Source organism: Ursus maritimus, unplaced genomic scaffold, assembly GCF_017311325.1.
Source record: "Ursus maritimus isolate PB19 unplaced genomic scaffold, ASM1731132v1 scaffold_5, whole genome shotgun sequence".
NCBI classification, from domain to species: Eukaryota; Metazoa; Chordata; class Mammalia; order Carnivora; family Ursidae; genus Ursus; species Ursus maritimus.
The window spans coordinates 57,879,930-57,902,722 of NW_024426663.1; the positions used below are offsets into that span (position 1 = coordinate 57,879,930).

At 45.5% G+C, this 22,793-nt stretch overlaps 1 long non-coding RNA gene across 1 annotated transcript; it reads left to right on the forward strand.

Annotated features, from left to right (window-relative positions):
• Nucleotides 1–6,102: 6,102 nt before the first annotated feature.
• On the forward strand, nucleotides 6,103–21,686 carry LOC121100749. The gene is made up of 3 exons (XR_005832524.1): nucleotides 6,103–6,553; nucleotides 19,859–19,954; nucleotides 20,946–21,686. It is a non-coding gene; the product is annotated as an uncharacterized LOC121100749 (long non-coding RNA).
• Nucleotides 21,687–22,793: the final 1,107 nt, after the last annotated feature.

Genomic DNA, 22,793 nt, shown 5'->3' on the forward strand with positions numbered 1-22,793 from the left:
AGAGATGAGCGAAGGCACAAAGAGGTTAAGGTGCTGAAGGCCACAAAGAGCAGAGCCAGGATTTTAACTCCCAAAGACCGCTGGGCCCTTCTGCCCAGCAGCAACGCTCTCCCCTTCTTGGGGCCACCCTCCAACTCCTGTTCATGCTCCCAGACCCCGCTTCCTGCTTTCCACCCCAGGCAAGGGCTCCCAGCTCCCAGCTTCTCCTCCCTTACCTCTTGTCCCTCAGCTGGCTCTGCCTTTGCTCCTGCTCCATTAGCCACGGCAGGACGTGCCTGGCTCGCGAGTCAGCTTCTTGGGGTGCAAGCATGGATTCCCCATGGTGCTGCCTTCCAAGGCTTCCTCCGTTCTGTTCCCAGCGCTGGGAAGCAGGCAATGGGGCCCTCAAGCCCCCCAGACTAGGAGAGAACTGTCCCCCAGAGGGCCCAGTGGGCATCTGAGTCCACCCTTGCCTGTCACAAGCCCGGCTGACAGACGCAGCTCGCACCCAGACAGCCTCTTAAGCTGAGGGAAGTGAAGTCAGGCCACAGGTGAGCTGGACCTGATTCCCATCTGTCTGAGGGCAAATGGCCAAGACAGGCACTTCCGCCAGTTCTATAACCGACATGTGAGAGGCTCAGGAGACAGACGTGGGTGCAAATGCACTCTATGTGACACTAGGCGAATTGTTCAAACTCTCTGAGGTTAGGTTTCCTCCGTTGTAAAACAGGGATGATAATACTACCCATTTCACATCACAGGGGTTTAGGGGAGGATGAAACTAGTTAACAAGGCCCCTCCTATTTTCTGAACCAGTGCTGACTACACTGTTATTAACACCTATATTATGGGTATGGAGCCCGGAAAGCCCTGAGAAGTCCTTCCTCCAGGAGGGCCCTGTGCCCCCACTGCCTACCCCCACCTGTGCTCAGCCTCCTCCCCTCATGCCAAGCCCATGATCCCTCATGAGACCTGTCCTGAGTTCTAATCGCCAGCTAAGCTTATCTGTGGGGGCAAGATGATGACCCTGACTCCAAGGATACCCAAGCACACCCAGGCTCGAGGCCCCCACTGCTCCCAGCCACACGTGGGTTCTCTGGCCTGCCAGGGCCTTTGAGAAGGGGAGTCCTTGGAAGAGGAGCTGTGGAAGGTGGAACAGGCCCAGGATCTTCCTCGCCATCTGTCTTGCTGGTCGGGGACGGGTCCTCCCCCATCAGGAGTGACACCAGCTCCTTCCTCCTCGGCCATCGGCCATCCGGGCATCCCTCACCCACCCTCTCTCTCCCTCCTCCTCAGCTGGCCAGTCACAGCACAGGGCTTGCTCTTAATTAGCCTAACAAAACTCAGTCACGGGGGAAGTCCTTGAAGTCAAGGATTTCAACAAAGCTAAACCACTAAATCCCGTGGCCGCCAGCCTGTCTTCACAGCTTCTCCGGCTCTGGCAGAAATCACACTCCCATGCAGAACCACAGCCCTGGCGGCTTCAGTGTCCAGCTCCCCACCCCCCCAATCTTGGGCCACCTTATCAAGGCAGGCCCGGCCCATCCTTTATCTGCCTGCCATCTCTAAGCGCTTCCATGCCCCTGACAGGCCCCATAAAAGTTGGTAAAAGGCAAGGCTGCCCCGCTTCTGACTTGGCTGACTTCAAAGGCTAAGAATTAGGTGGGGCCACTCTGGATGCCTTACTGAGTTAAGGACAAAGCTCAATGCTCCTGGGATGACCCTGTTGGTCTGGGGATCATTCCGAGAGCCCAGACCCTGTGCATAAATACACAGAAGTGGTAAGGGCACAGGGTCTGGCGGCAAGCGTCCCCAGTTCAAGTCCCAGCTTGGCAGCTTGCTAACTGGGCAGGTTACTTGCCTTGCTGTTCTGAGCATCTCCTCTGACAAAAGGGAATAATGAACTTTGCCTGCCTGTCTGGTCCTACAAGCATTCCTGGGACAGGCTTGACATGGTAAAGCAAGCTCCCTTCTGTATGGAGATGGCTGCTTTGGGGGCCCCTGAGAGCCATCCCCCAACAGGGCCCTGGGTAGCAGTGACAGCTGAATTTGGCAGGTGGCGTGGGAAAGAAGGGGCACAGAAAGGACCCAGGCCACGTGGCATGTGCAGGCTCAGTTGCCACCTCTACGTACCGCGGCCCCATCAGAGCTCAGGGCTCCAAATGCCCTCATCCTACAGCGGCTAAAGCCTGTCCCTGAGGCAGTGGGGAGTTACTGTTCAATGGGAACCAAGTGTCAGCTGGGGCAGAAGCAGCGCTCTGGAGCCGGACGGTGGTTATGGTTATACAACAGCGTCACTTTACTTAATGCCACTGAACTGTACGTCTCCAAATGGTTAAATTTTGTGTTATGAATAGTTACCCACAGGTAGAGGAGACAGTCGAGAAATGGAAACAAAGTCCTTTCTAGCTCTTCAAGGATTCAAACTTACAACCTAAGATTCTTATCTACTGATAGTGGAAAGGAAGCCCAGCCCAAGAAGCCCCCGCCCCCGGCCAGTGTCAAATCCAGCCCATGACCCCATCGGCCCCATCTGGAGGCTGCCCACACTGGGCACAGGCCGGGGGCATCCAGAAGGGGTCTGCCATACGCACTCCCTCACCCCCCACCCCCCCAAGGCCCCGGAGTCCAGTTCCACTGCCTCATGCCCGCAAACAGTGGCTGCTCAGGACCCCTATTCCAAATCCTCAAAACAAGCTAGTGCCACAAGGGAAAGGGGAATTAAGTCATCCTCAGCTTCTCCCCCAAGTTACAGTGAGAAGAATCCAGACGCTTTCTAGGCCCACTGCCCAGAGACAAAATAGGAGATGAAAATATTTATTTGTTTCTAAGGCTCTCCCAATCCCAGGATGAAAAGCCCACCTCGGTTGTAACTTACTGCAGCTCGAGCTGCTTCCCAGGCAGGCCTCCCCACAGGCAGCCGCCCGCTTGCTCAGGTCTCGGGGCAAGACGTTCCACCACCCCACTGGGGAGAAAAAGTGGGATCCCTGTCCCCACAGAAACTGATTCTATTAAATGGGAATCATCCCCGATTGGCATCAGGGGACCATAAATAGCCCAGCCGCCCCAGTTGAATCACCACAACTAGCCCTGTGTCAGCATTTCTATATAAACCAGGGTTTGCTAGGGGATTAGCTCACAGCCATAAAAAATTTGCTCCAGGCTGAAACTTGGCCTAAAGAAAATCTCAGCCCGGGAGTAGATACTGAAAAGAAAGCCAGCCAGACACGCCCCCAAACTTCCCGAGGACAAGGGTGCCTCTGAGCAGGACTTCTTCCACCGGGGGCTCTGTTGTCGCCAGCGCGTAAGAAGCCTGGTGATTTAGGGCACTGCTCGGGGTTGCCATAATTCAAAATTTGGTGGGTTTCCCCCCCCCCCAAGCCCAAAGCAGGGGTATTTGCTGCTTTGAGAGCTTTGCATAGGCCTGAGTTTGAGAGTGTGTGAGCCAAACCCTCCCTTTCCTCCGCTGATAGCTCAGTGTCAAGCAGAGAGAGGTTTCCCCGGGCGGGGCACCAGGGCTCATGTGGGTTCCTTGCACACTGTGGGCACAAGTGGGTGCTGTCTCCCAGCCCAAAGGTAAGGTTTTAAAAATAAGGCCTGGGAACCTACTCTATCAAAGGGTAGAATAACTCCATGCATGACACAGGTGTAGTCAGTCGCGAAAGGATGTTGTGTTTTGGCTTGCTCCCCTTGTGGGGAGTCCAACACCGACCAGGAAATAAAGCGAGGTGCATTTGCATGTCATATACATGGATGGCTTCCCGGCAGGCTCATGATCTAAATTTTTTTAAAAAACTATAAAACTATGAGAAGAAAAATTAAGAGAAGGTATATGCAAATTTTGAGTGGGGAGGTTCTCGTCGTTTTAAAAACCAGAAGCCCTTGAGGTGCCTGGGTGGCTCAGTCAGTTGAGCATCTGCCTTTGGCTCAGGTCATGATCCCAGGGTCCTGGGATCGAGACGCGCATTGGGCTCCCTGCTCAGCGCGGAGAACCTGTTTCTCCGTCTCCATCTCCCTCTGCCTTTCCCCTCTGTTTGTGCTCTCCATCTCTCTCTCAATTAAATAAAATCTTAAAAACAAAACAAAACAAAACAGGGGCTCCTGTGTGGCTCAGTTAAGCGTCTGCCTTCAGCTCAGGTCATGTCCTGGGTGCTGGGATAGAGCCCCACCGCTCCCCCTGCTTGTGCACTCTCTCTTTCTCTCTCTCTCTCAAATAATTAAATCTTGAAAAAAAAGAAGCCGTTAGAAAGAGAAGGTTTTGGTATGCAGTTATACAAAGTTTTGAATTTTAGGTAGCCACTTTTGTCACAGACAGAATTAAAATAGATGTGATCCATACAGCACAGGGTTTAGATGCTGTCTGAATAGAAAACTCGGATAAATTAGTAAGAAAAAGAAAACAGGGCAGAGAAAGAGGCAAAGCTTATGAAAACATCATTTAAAGAAGAAGTGAAGAAGTTACCAGCAAACCATGAAAAGATAGTTAGGAAAACACAAATAAAATAACAAATGCAACCCATCAGATTGACAAAATAAAAGCCAACTGTACCAGCCAGTGCTGGTGAGGGTGTGGACAAGCAGGAATATTCCATCACGGCCAGGGTGCGAGGAACGGTTCCCATCCTCAGCAAAGCTGTCCAGCAGCATCTCTGAACATTTATGATGCCCCAAGCATTTTTAGGAGTATGTCCTACAGGCCATACCTACAAAAATGTCTACTGCAGCACTGTTTGTTAGGGCCAAAATATTAAAATAGAAACAAATGTCTGTCCGTTGAAATATTCAGCAAATTGATGTTATGCATTTGCCACTAAGTATAAATCATGCAGGTATTAGAGAAAAAAGATAAATAACAATGTATCTTTACCAGTAGAAAAAAAAAAAAGCCACGGTGGATTTTTTTTTTTACTTGTAATTCCTCACATATTATAACGCATTCCCCTTTAACACTGCTTGCTAATGAGTCTACCTCTTTTTATGTTTCTTTTCTATTATTTAATATTTTTTAAAAGCTATTCATGCACATCAGAAGGTTGAATGTGCCTATGCCCCTTACTGATAGGGGAGGATTTTTTTTCCTCAGCAAATGTCCTAGTTAATGCAATACCGTGACGTGGTGCTTAACTGAAAAGCACTGGGAAGATGTAGGATACTGTGTCCGGTAGGAGCCACATGTCGTTTTATAAACAAATAAGGAGGAAAAACTAAAATCCCAATATATGTATATACATTTTAATTTAAGTTTGTCCGTGTATGTAAAGAGATGGACATGAAATTACCCTGTATTGTAACACTGATAGCCTCGGGGGAACGAGGCCGGAAGGAAGACCCACAACCTACTTTTTCTTTATATACCTCTATATTGTTTGGCTTTTTAGGACAAATATATTAGGCTTTTGTTAAGATTTTATTTATTTGAGAAAGAGAAAGAGAGAGAGCACAAGCAGCGGGAGCGGCAGGCAGAGGCAGAGGGAGAAGCAGACTCCCCGCTGAGCAGGGAGCCCCATGCAGGGCTCGATCCCAGGTCCCCGGGATCATGACCTGAGCTGAAGGCAAACGCTTAACTGACTGAGCCACCCAGGCGCCCCACAGATATATTAGTTTTATAAAAATTTGAAAAGTTTTAAAAAGGAAAGTTTTAATTATTCCAAAAAACAAAATTCACTGGTCATGGGGAGGTGGTAGGCAAACCTCCACATGCTTAATAAACTCTCCGGAGTGTACTAATTAATACTACGGTGTGGTGAAACGTGGCACTGCCCCGCACTCAGAGAGCTCACAGACAAGGTGGGGTCCAAACACACAAAGCCCCAAGAAAATGATTTAAAAATCCCCAAGGACTGAGAGGCAGGCAGGATCTGGGTGTTGGGCGGGGGCTTCACAGGGGAGGCTCCCCCGGCCCTGATAACTGAGAACGGAAGGACCTGGAGGAACGGACGATTAGGGGAATGCGAGACAGCAGCCGCCTCAACAAAAGGGCCCTGGCCGTGAACGCGCCTGGTCATGACAGGCCGGGGCCTGGACAGGGCCCGGCACACTGTGGGGCCCAGCGAACCTTCTGGAGCCCCACCGGCCACACCTCCCGTGCCTCGGAAGGTGGCACTGGGAAAGCAGAGCCTGCACACCACCTCTGCAAAGGACCGGTTTCGGTTTCCCTTCGCGGCACCGGTTCTCTGGGGGAATGAGTCACAGCCAGACTGTCTGTCCCCTGTGCTGAGCCAAAGGCGGGCCCTCCAAAGTCTGGGAGCCCCCGTCCCAGGGAGTGCAGGCCTGTGAGGCTCACCCCTGGGGTCACAGAGCTGTGTTCACACCCAGCCCGGCCCACCCCGGTCGCTGCCACAACCCCCCACCTCAGGCCAAGCCACCCCCACGCAGAAGCACCCAGACAGCCGCCATCTTGCCAGCTGGGATCTAAGCAGCTGAGGGTGGCGACCAGATCTGACTGGATCATCTTCTCTGTCCCGTGCCCGGCCAGAGGGCTGCTCAGTGAGTGAATGACCCATCAAGGTTGGCTCACGGAGCTGGTCTTTGCTGCAGAAGTTGGGATCTGGGGCTTAGAAGACCAATCCACAAGGTAAGCGTTCAGAGTCCAAAAGAAAATAGTGACCCATATCAATATTCTTAAGGAAGTATTTGAACAGAAGAGGACAGTTTGTGGGTTGTTTTCTATGGGGGAAGGAGGAAACAGGAGAGTCTGCAAGTTATTTTCATGAGAGGCATAAGCAGTTAGTCTATTTCCCATGATTTGTAAAGGAGGAAGAAGGAAGGAGGGTGGTTTTCCCACACGCACATCCTTAGTCCGAAAGGGTGACGCTTTACTTCTTTCAAAACCAGGAACGTCTTGGTGAGGCTTCTGTGTCTAAATTGCCCAGGAATAGCAAAGCTGGCTCTTGAGGACAGACGGGTCCCTTCCTGCCAGTCCCTTCTGTCAGCCCTCAGATGGTCCATCCCCAACTAGGAGGACAGGGACCTACTTGGTGCATCTCCTGTGACTGCTCAGGAGAACCATGCCCCCCCTCAATTTCCAGGCAGCCACTGGAGGTATTCACTTGGTCAGGCTCAGCCTATACTGATTCGTTGTCCTGAGAGGGTAGGCCAAGGATAGACAGTACCTTCCAGACAGACCAGGGAGGGATCTTCCAACACAACTCCTCATTAATTCTGTCCAACTTCATACCTAGCTACTGAGCACCCAAAGCTAGACCCAAGACTTTGGGCACCAGGACAGATACGGTTCTTGCCCTCATGGACAATGCTGGTGGCCCTCCCAGGCTGGGACTTGGAGCTTACCTTCCAGAACCCACAGGAATGATGACACCTTCCTCCTTCCAGGGCAATCACTGCTACTCCTAAAATCCAAAGGGGTTGGCCGCCTATCTTAGTTTCCAAATCTTTGACTTTAAAAATCTTTGCTTTCTGCTCGAAGGAAATGAGGTTTCTTCACACTCATTCAACGAGTATGTAGGGAGTGCTTCTTCGGAGCCGGGCTGTGACCCACATGGTGGGTACAGAGCAGGGAACAAAATAGACAGAAATCTCTACCCTTGGGGGGCTTACATTTTAGTAGGGGAGGCGAAAGAAAAACGGAGTCATTCAGGGACGTGCTGTAAGCTACAGTGAGGGCAGGGCGTGCCAGGAGGGGAAGGGGCTATGTTAAACAGGGTGGTCGGCGAGGTTCCTTCTCAGCGCTGCCCGCTCGGCCTTTATCTTCTTGCTGAGATGGTGTTATTATGGTTCCCAAATGGCTGAGCTTCGAGTGAAGAGTTCATCTGTAATGGGATTATCTCTGGCCCTGTTTGCTTTCATTACAGTCCGACTCTCCGAGCATGAGAATCTAACCTTACCGAAAGCATATTTTGGTAATCTGATATAAACTAAATTTAAACTTTGACCTCCAACAATAAAAACGCTACTTTCTCCCTCTGAAGACCTGAAATTCAGATTAAGGGCCTGCCAGCTTCACTTTCCGGATTTCTCACTGACTTCTAATTAGATTCTAAGCATTCCTCAGAAGGGGCTCCTCGGCACAGGCCCCCAGCCCACAGGCCTGGTTTCTGCTCATTCCCATCAGAAGTCAGATGTCTCTCCTCGCTTTCCCGCGCCCTTCCCTCCGGCTTGCATTTCGTGGTATCACTGCAGAATACCAAGCTACTGCTAAAAACTCACCCTGAAATTGCTGCCTTAAGCCACCTCGCAGATCGGTTCTGATTCCCGTGTTGCACGAACTGCTGTAATCCTGGTACGGGTCAAGGTTAAGTATGAGCTTACTCAAATCTGCCCCCACGTCGTGTTCTAATTCCTATAGGTTATCGTATTTAGAAATTAAGGCAAGCAAAATCCACGAGGGGGGCGCCTGCCGCCAGGGCTCCTCCCAGCCACTAGTTTGTCAACAGTTTTTGCTTCTCAGAGCTTGGCATTCGTAGGCTGTTCAGGTTTGCAAGACAAAATTAAAACTTTGCTTTTTACTTTTTTTCTTTTTTCTTTTTTTTTTTTTAGAGAGAGACCTTAAGTAAGTTTCACAGTCTGGAGCAGAAAAAGCAACTAAACATTCAAATTCAGGGATGTCCCACATTAATAACTGTTCACCGAGGAAGCATTTCCTGTTTATACATTGAGCTAATGAGAATCCATCACCCCTGTCAAATATACTGAACACCAAATTCAAATGTCAAACCAAATGTAAGAGGTCACACATTTCCTTTGCTAACTAAAAGTGTAATTCATAAATATTATTGCTACCAAACTCTCCATCTACAACATTTGTTTAGAAATATGCACATGTAATATAAATTGTGATTAAGTTAAATGGGTATATTATTTCCTGTTTTAAGGGCTAACAGCAGCATGAATTATGCTTTACTGCAAAGAAGGCTCAAGTCACAAGCAGTTCTGCCTGACTACAGCCCCACATTTTACACCCCCAGATTGATTTTTGCACGTTCATTCATAAATACTTTACATTACCCAGCCTTGCTGATAACTTTCACTTCTGCTGCCTTATAAAACAGCTCTTACTATTGAAAAGGTCAGCTAAACGGACATAAACTTTGGGTCTAACTACATTTAAAAATAAAAGTGGGAAAACAAAAAAGATTTACAAAGCCAGGGTCTTCATTTACCTCTGGAAGCATAATACCAGAATCTAAATTAAACTGAAACATTGCATCTGTGGCATGATTTAGTGAGATGGGAAATGTTACCACAGGAAGCAACAATTAATGTTAGGGAGTAGAGAAACCAGTGGGGAAACAACCTTTCGTTCCATCTGTGAACACGAATAAATTCAACGAATGTCCTTCGTCTTAAAAACATGTATACAAATTAATATTTATATTATTTTACAAAAACCAAATTGATTTTAGCCAGGAAAACAAGGGAAGCAGGACAAACAGAAATAGCCTCTCCCCTAAGAACCAGATAGGGATGTCAGTCATGTGAGAGGATGAAAAAAGGCAAACACCAGACTCAAAGCTGACCCTTACCAGTCATGCTCTGTCAGTTCAGACTCCCCAGGTCAATGAAAACTGTGTGACTCCCCAGGTCAATGAAAACTGTGACCGGCAACAACAACCAAGAAAAAAAAAAAAAAAGGCAAGCAAATAAACTCCCCCCCCCCCCCCCCCGACACAAACAGGCAAGCTGGAGGGCTTAGCCCCAGATCTTGGCAGAGCCTCACTTCCATATCAGCAAGCCTGCTGGTCCTCATTCCCATGGGAACCAGGTCTCCCTGGCCACACTGGTCTGAGGCGTGTGGAGGAGCGAGGTGGGTGAGAGGCTCCTCAGAGGAGCTCTGAGTCATCCCTGTTTTCGAAACTCTCCCCAAGGAGAGCCAGCCTGACGCCATTGTGCCAGACAATTTTGCAATGAAACCAAGTCTTTGATGTCATGGACTGGGAAGGACGGATAAACAGGGTTCCTCAAAGAGATAACCAAGATGACTGTCCAGCTTTTGAAATCTGGTGAAGAGCATTTCTTAAACCCCCGATTCAGAAACAGGTAATTAACGGATCCCGATGAAGCTCCTATCTGTGGACACGGCACATTCACCAGGAGGCGGGCAGGAGCCGACTGCTACCTGCCTCCTTGCCTTCCCTGAAGTTCGCGCTGAATGGGCAGATTTGGGTTTGGGAGTGAACGTATGTAGCTCTCATTAGCTATTTTAAATTAGGTTGTCAATAGTTCAATCGTAGCATTTTCCCATCATAATATAAAGGTTATATCAATGGATTGTTTTAAAGATAGCACCTTCAAATCCGTTCACTGCAATTTCAGTGTAAGAAAAGGACTTTTTTATCCCACATTTTAAAAATTGGGGTATAATTTACATAAAGTGAAATGCTTGGGTCTTAAGTGTTCTGTTCAATCAGTTTTGATGAATATGTATGAAGACAGAACACTTCTCTCACCCAAAAAGTTCCCCACACCTCTTCTCCATTTTCCACCCCCAGAATCAACCACTAATTTGACTTCTATTACCATAAGTTAGCTTTTCCTAGTCTAGAATTTCTCATAAATGGACCACATAGTATGCACATTTTTTGTATCTTCATTCCCTCATCACATTTTTGACATTCATCCATGATACTGTGCATGTTAGTAGTCCATTCCTTTCTGTGGCTCGGGATCTATTTGCGTGTTTATCCCTTCCTTCTTCACTGACGGACAGGTGGGCTATTTTACAGTTTCAGAATTTTATGAATAAGGCTGCGATGAACATCCTTATGCAAGAATTTTTGAAAAAATACCTTTTCATTTCTTCAAGGAAAATACCCGAGAGTGGTATTGTGGGGTCACGGGGTCAATGTACTTTTAGCTTTTTAAGTAAGTACCATTTTCTGAAGTGGTTATGCCATTTCACACTCCCACCAGCAACGCATGAGAGTTCCAGTTCCTCCACATCGCCTCCCACAATTCACTTTGTCAGTCCTTTCCACTTCAACCCTTCTGGTGGATAATTTCTGTCGGTTAACTCTGGTGAATAACTCGCCATAATTTTAATTTGCATTTCCCTGACGCCTAATGATGTCGAACACTTTTTCATGTGTTACTGGCCATTTGTGTATCTGCTTCAGGGAAATTTGCATTCAAATAATTTTGCCCATTTTTAATTGGATTGTTTTTTATTACTGAGCTGTAGGAGGTTTTATATATTCTGGATCCAAAACTTTTTTTTTTTAAAGATTTTATTTATTTATTCGACAGAGATAGAGACAGCCAGCGAGAGAGGGAACACAAGCAGGGGGAGTGGGAGAGCAAGAAGCAGGCTCATAGCGGAGGAGCCTGATGTGAGGCTCGATCCCATAACGCCGGGATCACACCCTGAGCCGAAGGCAGACGCTTAACCGCTGTGCCACCCAGGCGCCCCTGGATCTAACACTTCTGTTAAACTTATGGGTTAGCAATACGTTAGCCTATGTGTTAACCTATTCGTTTTCTTAACAGTGTCTTTTGATAAGCACAGATTTTTAATTTTTATATAATCCAATTTATCACGTTTTGTTTTTATGGCCCATGGTTTCTGTGACCTCTCCAAGGAACCTTTCCCTATGTAGCTCAAGGTTGCAAAAATATTCTCCTGTTTTTCCTAGTAATTCTATTGCTTTAGCTTTTACGCTTAGGTCAATGACCCATATTGAATCAATTTTTGTATATAAAGAGTAGAAGCCAAGATTCTTTTTCTTTTCTAACGGATATCCAATTGTTTCCATACCATTTGTTGAAGAGAGTTTCTTTCCCAGTTGAATTTCCTTGACATTCTAGGACCAAAATTCACTGGACCATATATCTATGGATCTATATATAGATTCTATTCTGCTCCATTCATCATTTATCCACCTTTTCATCAATGCCACACTGTCTTGATTACTGCGGCTATGGAGTCAGTCTTCTAAGGTAGAATAAGTATTCCAAATCTGTTCCATTTTTTTAATATTGTTTTGGTTATTCTAGGCACTTTGCCTTTCCATATAAATTTTAAAATCATTTTATTAAAGAAAAAAGTTTGCTAAGCTTTCTATTGGGATCGATCAATTTGGGAAAATTAATACTGTAATAATATTGAGTCTTCCAATCCATAAACGTGGTATGTCTCTTTATGATTTAGACATTCTTAAATTTCTGTCACCAATATTTTATAGTTTCAGTCTTAAGCATCTTCCATTAAATGCATCCCTAAGTCTTTGACTTTTATGCTATAATAAATATTTTTAAATCTTCATTAATTGTTCATTGCTAGGCTATGGAATCATAACTTGGTTTATCCTCTAGTACTGAACAACAAATTATTAGTTCTACTCATTTTAAAAAATATTTCTTAAGGGTTTTTTTGTGCAAAGACATGCCACACAGCAAAGACAATTTTGCTTCCCCCTTTCCAATCTATACGTTCTTCATTTCTTTTTCTTATCTAAGACTTCCAGTAAAATGCTCAATGAAAGTTTTGAGAGCAACATCTTCACTTTGTCTTCAATCTCTGGCGGAAAGCATTCAATTACCAATAAGTATGTTAGCTGTAGATTTTTGTAGATGCTATTTGTGAGGTTGAGAAAACTCCCTTCTGTTCCTAGTTTGCTGAGTTTTTACCATGAATAAATGTTGAAATGCATCCATTGCTTTTTCTTCAGCTACAGAAATCTAATTTTTCCCTTAATTACATTGATAAATATATATTGGCAAAGTATATTGGTTGGTTTTTAAATATTTTATCAACTTTTCATTCCTAGAATAAACTCTACTTTGCTCTCTCCTATATATTATTGATTTTATTTGCTAATATTGTCTTAAGAATTTTTATACCTATGTTAATGAGGAATTTTGATCTGTAATTTTCTTTTCTTATACTATCCTCATCTGGTTTTGGTATCAAATTAATGCTGGACTCACAAAAAGTGAGGAAGTGTTCCCTAATACTCTTTTTTTCTGAAAACCTACGTGTAGAATTGGTATTATGTTTTTCCTTAAACATACGAAAGAATTCACCAGAAAAGCTCTCTGGGCCTGGACTTTCATTTGTAGGAGGCTGTTTAATATCAAACTCAATTTCTTGAGTGCCTGGGTGGCTCAGCTGATTAAGTGTCTGCCTTCGGCTTTGGTCATGACTTCAGGGTCCTGGGACTGAGCCCTGCATCAGGCTCCCTGCTCAGTGGGGAGTCTCGTTCTCCTGCTCCCTCTGACCCTCCCCCTGCTTGTGTTCTCCTCCCCCCCCCCGTCAAATAAATAAAATCTTTTTAAAAAAAAAAAAAACCTCAATTTCCTCCATAAATGTAAGGTTTAAATTTTTCTATTTCTTCTTCTTGGTTTTTTTTAACTTATGTTTTTCAAGTCATTTGTCCCTTTCATCCAAGTCACCGAATTTACTGGCCTAAAGTTGTTCATAATATCACTTCATTACCCTTCAAGTATCTTTCATGGTGTCCTCTCTTTTCTTTCTTTTTTTTTTCTTTTAAAGATTTTATTTATTTATGTGACAGAGAGACAGCCAGCGAGAGAGGGAACACAGCAGGGGGAGTGGGAGAGGAAGAAGCAGGCTCCCAGCCGAGGAGCCCGATGTGGGGCTCGATCCCGGAACGCTGGGATCACGCCCTGAGCCGAAGGCAGACGCTTAATGACTGTGCTACCCAGGCGCCCCTCTCTCTTTTATTTCTGATTTTAGTTGTGTCTTCTTTTTCCTTTTTATAGTTGTTTACTGTGGTTAGAAAATACATAAAATTTATCTTCGTAACCATTTCTAAGTCTTCGATTCAATACTAGTAAGTATATTCACCACGTCGTGTAGCCCGTATCTAGAACTTATCTTGTAAAGCAAAAACTCTCTATGATTTGCTTTATTGTTTTCTATTTCACTGATTTCCACTCTTATTATAGTTTAATTAGTTCATCTCTTTTAGCTTTTTAAGGTGTAAACAAAAATCACTGGTTTTGTGCCTTTCTTATTTTCTAATATAAGCATGTAAGGCTTTACATTTCCCTTTAAACTTAGTGTACTCAAAAATTCTGATGTCATCTTTTCACTGTCTTTAAAGTATTTTCTGATTCCCCTCGTGATTTCTTCTTTGAATTGTGGGTTATTGTGTGTTAATTTCTGAATATTTGAGGAATTCTGTAGATAACTTGTTGTCACTGACTTCTATTTTAATTCCATTTTGTTCAGAGAACATACTTAGAAATTCAGCCTTTAGAAAACTTCAGAAATTTATTTAGATTTGTTTTATGGTCTAATTTGTGATCTCTGTTGGGGAATGCTCCAGGTCCACTTGAGAAGTATGTGCATTTGGTTTCTTTTGGGTGTAGTCTATAAAAGTCGATTCCATTAGGTCATCGGCAACGTTGTTCAGATCTTCCAAACACTCATTAATCTTTCAACCTATTGATTACTGAGAGAAGGGTCTTAAATTCTTCAGCTAGGATTCAGCTTTAATTCTGTCAATTTGCTTCACGTACTTTGGAGTTTTGTTATTAGGTACAAATATAGTTCATATTTTTATGTCCTTTTGATTAATTAATGGCCTTATAAAATGCCCTTTTTATCATCTTTAAGTCTATTCTGAAATTAGTATAGTATCGCTTGTTTTCCTATGCATAGTGTTGTCATGGTATCTTTTCCCAACCTGTTACTTTCTTTTTTTTTTTTTGGAAATAATTTTTGATGTAGTATTCAACAATTCATTAGTTGCTTATAACACCAAGTGCTTATCACAACATGTGCCCTCCTTAATACCCATCACTCAGCTACCCCATCCCCCCAACCTGTTACTTTCAACCTGTTCGTGAGTTTATGCTTATGTTGTACTTCCTATAAACCACATATAGTCTTACACTTTTATCCAGGATTTTTAATTGTGAAGGTTAATCCATTTACATTTAATTCTATTATTTACATATTTTGATTTTGAATATGCCAAATTTGGTTTTGATTGTTATTTGTCCTTTATGACCTTTGTTTTTCTGTTACTCCCATCCTGGATTTTGGGCATGAAATAAGCATTTTTGCATTGCATTTCATCTCCTCTCGATGAACATTTTAGGCAAGCCTACTTGTATTTTATTTTCAAAGAGCTTTCCAGGGATTACATGCTTATCTTTAATTCATCACAGTTAACTTTCAAAAAATGTTACCTAATGAACAATGTAAGAACTCAATGACAATATATTTCTACTCAAACCCTCCCACTGTTTGTGTTCTTGCTGCCAAAGGTTTTAGTTCTAAAAGACTATAAACCCCCATGTTCCTCTGTTATTATTTTTACTTTAAATGATGGATTATCTCTAGAGTCTTTAAAATACTTTTTATTTACAGAGCTGCTGATTCGTCCTGGTATTCTTCATTCATACCGAGTTCTTCCTGTAGGACCAGTTTCCCATCTGAAATCATTTTCTCTCAACCCAGAGAACCCCATTTAGCATTTTCTGCTCTCCTGGAGATCAATTTTTTTCAATCATGAAAATGCCTGTATTTCATCTTCATTTGTGAAGTCTATTTTCACTGCATACAGAATTCTGGCTGGCAGTTTCCGTTTGTCGTCCCTTGCAGCACTGCGGAGATGGCATTGTTGNCTTCTGACCGCTCTTCTACCTGACGAGAAGTCAACCGTCGTTCTTAACATTGCTGTTCAATGGGGAATCTTTCTTTTCTCTCAGACTGCTTTAAAGATTTTTTTTTCTTTGTTCTTTGCTTTTAGAAATGTGACTATGATCCTGTTTGGGGTTCTCTAGGCTTCTTGGGCTGTGATTTTTTTTTTTTTCATTGTTTTTGGAAAGCGATTCTTATCTCTTCAAATATTTTTTCTGCACTTTCTCTCTCATCTTCTAGGCCTTCAATTCCATGCACGTTAGACCTTTCAGCGTAGCCCCGTAGACCTCAGGTGCTCTGTTGCATGTTTTCACTCTTATTTCTCCTCTTGGTTCAGGGTAGATCATTTCTGTTGGCATGCCTTTGAGTTCATTGATTCTTCCCTCTGTTGTGTCCAATCTCCATCCACAGACTTTTGTATGTCTGACAACCTATTTTTCATTTCTAGCATTTCCAGTAAGATTTTTCTTTACAGCATCCTTACCTCTGCTGAAAATCTGCATGTGTTCATACATGTTGCTCACCTTGTCCAGTAGATCCTTTAGCACATGTAGCATAGCAATTTTATGATACCTGTCTGATAATTCCAACATCTGAGCCAGCTCTAATCTTGTCCTTGTCCTATTGGTTATTTTATCTCTTGACGAGCAGTTGTATCATTGTTTTGGGGGGGGGTGTGTCACAACTTTATAATGAACAACACACGTTGTGTGCAAAATATAGTACAGACTGAGGTAAATATTCCCCCAAATGGAAAATTATCTTCTTCTATCAGGCTGTTAATGTGGGAAGCTGAGTTAGAATCTAGTCTAGAGCTGAGCTGGATTTGGACATTGTTATGATCTTAGTAATATCTTGTGTACCACAGGCTTCAACTTTTCTTAGTAGTGCCCTATCACATCCCATAATGAGCCTGCCCATAGTTAGTGGTACCCCATACTTAGGGTGAAGCTAAGATAACAGAGCTTTTCTAAATGCTCCTACAGCACCTATGCTCTCAGCAGGCTCTGCACTACAGAGAGGTCCCTCTCAGCAGTCCTGCTCCTCTCCCAGTAGTGCACTGCTGCCTGGGGCTCGGTGCATGGCCCAATATTCAGGAGGACTTATTTGGGCAGCTCTGCCTACCTGTGCTCAGAGAGGATCACTCTCGGCTTGCCGCCTTTGCCCCATACTGAGATGACCACTATCTCATACAGTGCAGAATCCAGAGCTTAGGCAGGTAGGTTCCTGACCCTTGCCCAGCAGAGCACGGCCACGGACTCCTTCCCAGGGGTCTGAGAGGGTTTCTCAGCACAAAAGGGTTTCTCTTGGTTCTCCAGCTCTAGCCTCAGTGCTAGACAGGCCTTGTGTACCTCTGCCCCTGGGAGGGGAGGGGTCAGCGTTCCTTTCCTCCCTCAGCAGATAACCTCCACCTCTTACCCTTGAAAGGTGCGGAGTGTGGAAGGGTTTTTATTGTTCCTCTTGCTTTAACAAAAAACTCGGGCAGGTCCTGCATACCTGTGCCACAAAGAGTTCTATCTCCATTCTTCTGTCCCACCCCCAATCTTCCTGGTCAGCTCTCAGTGGAGGCACATGGATAAAAGTGAGCCAGCAGACAGCTCTTGGGTTGGGGCCTTCCAAGAATTCTAAACTGTTCTACTAGCCCACACTGGGCTCTGAAAAATTCATTACCGTCTCAGCTGTTTCCTTCTTACTCATTCTATGATGGCTACCTTCTCCTTGAGCTGCTCTGCTCTAGGGGAACAACCATGTGTTCCATCTCCTTGGAGGGGCGGTCACCCTTTGGATTGTTATTTATTAGGTTACCTTGTGTCCTCAGCTGTCTGACCGACTTTATGATATATGATCTTATAAAGTGTCTGCCTTGTTCTTACTGTTAGGGCGGGAGCAATTTTATCTTGCAGCTATTCACATCCTAGGTGGGAGCTCTCATTAAATATAAGTATTAACAACTAATAAACTCTCTCTTTTGGTATATGTATTTACATGCTTTTAGACCCAATTTTACTTTCTGTGCATTTAATTCTTTTGTAATGCAATTAAAATGAAATCTGACTTTTCTCCCTTAGTCCCATAGCTCGTTGTACATACAGCTAATGAATGGTAATGAGGTAAGGAATTGGTGCACAATCAACGAAAGAATGCATAACATTAGATTAATCACAACAACAACCCGTGTTGGGTGCACAACAGGTAAAGCAGGCAGTATTTTTTTATGCGTTAGCTCATTTCTCATGACTCAATGAACTAGATACTGTTTGGCAGTTGAGGAAACTCATGCTCAGAGAAACATAAGGACTCAGTCAAGGCCACGGAGCTAATAACTAGAGAACCAGAACTTGAACCCAAGCATGCTAGATTCCGGAGTCTACACTTGTTACCTCCATTTCATAAAGGAGTGAGCGAGGGGTTAAATGTTAACTTAAACTTTCTTACACTGGTGGTCTGACATCTGAGTTCTGACTAATTCTTACAGCTCTCCATACACCCAGGGCCAGAGAAACACACATGCACGCGCGCGCACACGCACACACACACACACATCCACAAAGAAGTGCAACTCCCACACTTCATCTCATCAAGATCCCTCATATAACCCTACCACCTTCAACGGTGACTTCCCCACATCCGCCCACCCAACATAACTGGCTGAGGGCTAAGGCTAGTTTCAGACTGTAGCATCAGAGCAGAGACCCCAGCAAGACCAGCCTGCGGATGGGTCCTTGCACAAACGCAGAGAGAAGATCTGACTGTCCAGAGACAGCCCCTCATGTACTGGGAGGCTCCACATACAGTCTACTTGGGGAGGGGGTGAGGAACCCCGGGACGCAGTGGGTCATCAGCTAGTGGATCTGTGGGCCAAACCCTCGATCTTAAGCAAATGGAAGGAAAAATTCATGTAACTACATTTACAATTCAGCAGCCTCACTCCCCAGACAACATGTTTAGAATAGGGCTTGCTCTTCCTGAAGCAATCTCTTGGCTGTTCAAAGGAAGACTTTCCTGAGTCACTTTAAAAACTAGAGATATTGCCATTAGGGGCCAGGAGATCAAAAGCCCCTTAATCTCCTCTATCAGCAGGCCAGCCACTTACCAAGTCTGAGAATGTTACCCAAGTGCTGCCCCCTGATCCCGCCTGACAGTCCCCGGGATTGGTACCTTGGATCTTGGAAAACAGAAGTATGGTTTTACTTATGCAGGTCTCTATCTCAAGAAGATACATGGAACAGTAACAATCACCCCTCACCCTGATGGCTACAAAAGGGTATTTCAGAATTCATAAGTGGAATAGCTGTGGTTGCTTTCTTTAAAGAGAGATCAAAACATTGAAATCCACCCCAGAGCACTGCTGTGTACACTGAGAGTGAGTCACGCTGATTAATGGGGGACACACAAGGAACTTGCCCTCTCATCAGTAAGAAAGATTGCCTTGGCATTCCTGAGGAAGAAGAGGGCCCCATAGCTCTAAGCACTTGGGAAGGTACTGCTTGTACAAGAGGCTGGTATTGCAAGCTTACCTGTCATAGGCTCTGTCTTATAACACTAGGTTGCTATGAGCAAAGATTGCATTAATAGAAGTATGCATCCAAGAACAAGGGAGGTGAGGCCCTTTATGTTTCTATATGGCTAACTTCTGCAGAGTGTGTTGCATTCTGAACCCTTGCTCATTACAGTGAACTTTGCCCAAATAGAAAGAGCCGTATGGAAGGTGCAGAGGATGAGGGGAACTCTGGGACCAGAACACATGACCTGGTTGTACAGTCAGGACAAATTTAGCCTAATGATTAGCACTTATACTAAGTCATACTCCTTCCTACCTTTCTCATTCTGCCCCTAACCTCACATATATTGATGCTTCTCCCTCAGATGAACTTTGGGCTTCTTGTAGGCAAGGATGATGAGTGGTTAAAAGTACCTGGCATGTTTAAGAAATATTTTCTGAATGAATGAATGAATGAATGAATGAATGAATGAATGAATGAAAAAACAAACAAAAAGGTAAACAAAATGGCTGCCTTGGGAGGATGGATTCCCAGATGCCAATATCTGCCCAACACACCTCTCCATGGAATGAAGGGAGACCCCATCCTAATGCAAGGGGTTGATGAAGTGCTGTGTGCCTCCCAAAGAGATACCAGGGGCTGACGGATTAGGCTCCTGCAGGGTCTAGCAGCAAGCCAGCTCTTGCTATAGAAAGCATGAGAACGAATACTAAGTCGGCGAAAGCCCAAGATAGGGTTTAGAGTCACAAAGCTGTGGGACCTCAACCGCCTAGCCCTCTCTGCTTCTGCTTCCTTTCCTCCTAAGCAGACTAAAACCACGGCTGGCTCACAGGTGTTGCTGCGAGCACCAAATGACCTGCTGCCAGTAAGGGGGACAGTAAAAACTACGGAGAGCCCTTAACAGGTGAGTCACAATAACAGAGATGAAGGCATTCTACAGGGAGGGGACAGCCTAAGACATGGCAGGGGAGGACGGATGGGGAGCTCTAGAAGTCACTGGGCCCCAGGTGCTCAAGCCCTTCACTATGGGCAGGTGTCCAGGACATCTGGGCTGACTCTGTGAACCCAGCCAGGAGGCTGGCACCTGAAATGAGGCTGTAGGGACGTGGCGGGGGGGCAGGGGGTATCTCTGCGCAGGGCTGGAAGGGGCCCGTGTCATGGGGTGCATGTCCAGAACAGGAGGATGAAGTTCATTACTATTGCTCCACTGTAACCAAAGCCACACTGAGAATATCCCCAGCCCCTCATCACCGTGTCCCCCCTTGTTCGGGACAGTAAGGAGGCTCCGAGGCTAATTGGTAGCCTACAGCTCATAAGAGCCACCGGAACTGTGGCTTTTTAAAAAACAAAACCAAACACAAACACCTCTCCCTAACACTGTCAGCTCCAAGAGGGCAGGAGCCCCCATGGCTGCTGTGCTTACTGCTATACCCACACAGCCAGATGCGTGGCCCATACTCACTAAGTACTTGCTGCCTGACCAGTCACCCCCCTGTCCTCACCCTTCTTCTCCCTTCGCTCAGCTTCTCCCCCTAATTTCACGTTTATCCTGCTGCCACATCTGTGTTTCTGAAAGCACCTCAGATCCTCTTTTGTATAAGGCAAGGTAGACATAAATGTAAGACAAAGAGCACAGAACAAATACAGAATCCTTGGATACATCCTTCATCCGGGCAGCTACCACATGGATGGGGCTCTGCCGACCTTTCCCCCAACCTCCCAGAGGCAGGCCCGGCGGGCACAGCAGCAGAAGTTGAGCTCTGTCCCGAGGAGGCCCTCCTACCAGGCTGCTCCCAGAGATTAGGTTACCAGCAGACCCAGAGGAAAGGTTGCCTAGCAACACTCATCAGCCTCCTCGCCTCTAAATCCCGCATTTGTGTCTTACGTGCACCCAGCGCCTTGTGAGCATGACCCTCAGCGCTCTCCTGCCACAGCGCCCCACCGAAAACAGGCTCATGTGCCTGCCTTCCTGAACCTTCGGCTGTGCTGGCCTGGGACTTCCAGCCTCAACTCGCAGGCTCCCGAGGAGCAAGGGCACAGGGGCAGGCAAACGGACTGACTCCCCGCCCCGGAGCCACCGCCTCGGGTCAGCACACGCCACAAAGAAGCAAGGAGAAAGGGGAAAGATGAGCTGAGAGCCCGCGGACGTCCGGCTGACGTGGACCCCATCGCCCCGAGCCGCCTCCTCTGAGATTTTCTGCTTGCAGGAAAACACTTGATTTTTCATCCAGAAGGGTCAAAAACATGCAAACGTGTAAATAAATGAAGTGTTGCTTAAGATCATGTCTAAACAGTGTGCAAAAATAAATATCCTTATTCTAAGGCAAGACAGTATACAGTATCCATCTGGGGAAGCAGGAAAACAAGGAGTGATTTGGGGGAAAGAGCTCTGTGAGATCTAAACTTTATCTATGGCTCTCCAGAAGCCATGGAAAAGAGCAAAGAGCCTCCAACTCACAGACGCCCAAACATGGGCTCTCACCCCTTCCTTCTGGCTCTGAAAAACCTTGCCAGACAACATCCTCACTGCCAGGGAGGACAGATTTTATTGTGGCCTCTCTCGCTGCTCCTTCAGCTTAACTACCAGGCAACTATCACCCACGGGAGTGTCCACAGTCAAACGCTTCTCCTTTCCATTGTACTCAGAGAGTAAGCCACACTTTCTTGTATTAGGTCTAAAACAAGTCAACTCCATCTGGCCCCCGTCTCCCAGCCAAGAGTTAAAACTTTAAGCATTACACACATAAAAAAGCAAAAGAGCAATTTAAGCTCTTTATGATGAAATTTATTTTTGATAGTGAAATGAAGAACAGACTGGGAGAAAGGGTCAGATCGAGGCACTTTGGAGCTGTGCTGGCAAACACAGCAGCCACCAGCCACAGAGGCCTACTTAAGTTTAAATTAATTAAAATTAAATAGAATTAAATAGAAGTAAAAACTGAGGGGTTCAGTTGCACTAGCTCTTTTCAAAATCTCAGCAGATACAAACAGGCACCATGCCGGATGGCTCAGATACTAAAGAACATTTCTATCACCGCAGAAAGTTCTACTGGACAGCACTGGTCTGGACCATTCCAGGAGCAGCCTGTGGTCACAGTGGTCCATCCTCCAACATGGTGGGCTCTGTCTCCAGGCCCAGTGAATGCTCATACGCCCTCAATCATCACTTCTAAGCTGGGCCCCGAGTCTTCAGTCTCGGGAAAAAAAAATCTATACCCAAGCCCCAAACACTTCTGGGAATGTTCCTAGTGCCCCCAACGCAGTATCTCCACCAGATTTATCTCCTTAGCCCATCACAAGTTACTCTGGGACCTTCTCTCAGGCCACACTCTCATACCGCTCTACAGGCACACTGGATGAAACAGTGGCCCTCCGCAACATGTCCACCTGAAATCTGTGACTGTGAACTTCTTTGGAGAAAGGGTCTTTGCAGATGTAATTAAGAAAAAATCCTGGAGGCGCCTGGGTCATTCAGTGGGTTAAGCATCTGACACTTGATTTCAGCTCAGGTCATGATCTCAGGGTCGTGAGATCAAGCCCCCCATGTCGGGCTCCGTGCTCAGCACACAGTCTGACTGAGATTCTCTCTCTCTCTCCCCCTCTGCCCTTCTCACTTATGCTATCTCTCTTTCTCTCTCAAATACATAAATAAAATCTTTTAAAAAAGAAGGAAAGGAAGGAAGGAAGGAAGGAGAAAGAAAAGAAAGAAAAAGAAGAAAGAAAAGAAAAGAAAAGAAAAGAAA